Consider the following 1941-nt stretch of genomic DNA (forward strand, 5'->3'; position numbering starts at 1 on the left):
CTGCCGTCGCCGCCCGCCCTACCGCCCCGACGCCGTCGCCGCCCTGCCCCGACATCGCCGCCCGCCCTGCTGCACCTCGCCGTTGCCGTCGCCGGCCGTGAGCAACTTTATTTAATTTTTGTTAGATTTTTTTGTTAGTTCATATATTTATTTGTTAGATTAGATTTGTAGTAATTTAGATATGTAGTTCATATTGTGTAATTTAGATTGTATAATTAATTTGTTCATATTATGTTAGATTTTTTAAAGATTTTTTTGTTAGTTCATAGATTTTTTTGTTAGATTAGATGTGGTGTAATTTAGATATGTAGTTCATATTGTGTAGTTTAGATTGTGTAATTAATTTGTTCATATTATGTTAGATTTTTTTTCTGTTAGTAGATTGTTTTGTTAGATTTTTTATGATTTTTGTTAGATTTTGTTAGATTTTTTTTAGATTTTTTTTGTAGTTCATAGATTTTTTTTGTTGGATGTGTAGTAATTTAGATGTGTAGTTCATAGATTTTTTATCATATATATGCAAAGATCGAATATGTCAAATTTTTATGTTTTTTCTGTTCATAGAATCTTTATGATTTATTTCCGTTGTAATTTTGTTTATAGAATTTTAATGATTTTTTTGTTCATAGTACGTATTTAGAAAAATGAAAAAAATAAGAAGAGAAAGTGTTTAATATAATTAGTTAGAAAAATACTAGTTTATTTTTAGTAAGTACTACTTTATTTTATTTATAGTAAGTGCTTCATATATAGTTGAACTAGAGCTAGTTGATTTAATAAACTACTTTATTTTACTATATATAGAAGTAGTTTGTTTTTAGTAAGTACTACTTTATTTATTTATACTAAGTGTTTAGTAGTTGAACTAGCTAGTTGATTTAATTAATAAAACTACTTTATTTAACTATATATAGAAGTAGTTCCCGCATCAACGTCGGTGATGCCTATCCCGCATCCTCGTCGTCGTCGACTCGGCGGTGGAGGCTTGCTTGATCAGGGCCATGTTCGGGACTGGGCTCCGCCGGGCTGGTATTGGTAGGTGCTACCTATGGGGGGACGTAGGTTGGTGAGGAGGCAGCCCATTGTTGACCCGATCCTTGTTTGGTGGCGGTCGCGTGGGCCAGTGACCGTGCCGAGGCTTCCGGACACCGCAGAGGTGGTACGTCACCGTGTCAGCGAGGAGGACGAGCACGTCCGTCGCAACATGGTTGCATTGGAGGGCATGTTCGACAATACCTGGCAGGTTCTTCAGGGATCTCACTGGAGCTATGATCTTGTGATGGTTCCTTATCTTTGGGTGTCCACCGCCCGCGTCGATACCCGTCGGGCGCTACGGTTCTAGTTGTATTAGTGATGCTATATTAGTGATAATATTCGACGATGTACGGACACCAAGAGATGATGTACTTTTGCTTATAATTATTGAATGCATGATAATTTGAATACTACTTTATTTTATGATTTGATTTTGCTTATTTTATGATTTGGTTTTGCTTATTGAATGCTCATATTGGATAAGTTCTTCTTCATTCCCGTGTGCTAGACAATTTGATGTAATAATGCACTCGGGAATGAAAGGAGGAGCTACGTACATCACCGATAGTCAACCCGTGATTAATAATCTAGTTTAATATTTGAATTATGAACATAGGCCAGAAATGTCGTACTCGGACGACGAAAACCGCCCGAGGGAGTGCGACTGGTGCCACGATGACCGAGGTATCTGCGACAGGTTCGTTGAGCTGGACGAAGATCATCGCTTCAGCATTAAGCTCAAGGAGACCTTTGATGTTCATACGGTACGCAACCGACGACAATAGTTTTTTTCGTAATTATGCATGACTTAAACTATTTTAATCATGACAATATTTTTCATCTTTTCCAATTCGACTAGCTTATCCCATGCTTTGCAAGACGCTATGTCTTGGAGAGGATGGGTTT

Source organism: Triticum dicoccoides, chromosome 6B (assembly GCF_002162155.2).
Source record: "Triticum dicoccoides isolate Atlit2015 ecotype Zavitan chromosome 6B, WEW_v2.0, whole genome shotgun sequence".
Lineage (NCBI taxonomy): Eukaryota > Viridiplantae > Streptophyta > Magnoliopsida > Poales > Poaceae > Triticum > Triticum dicoccoides.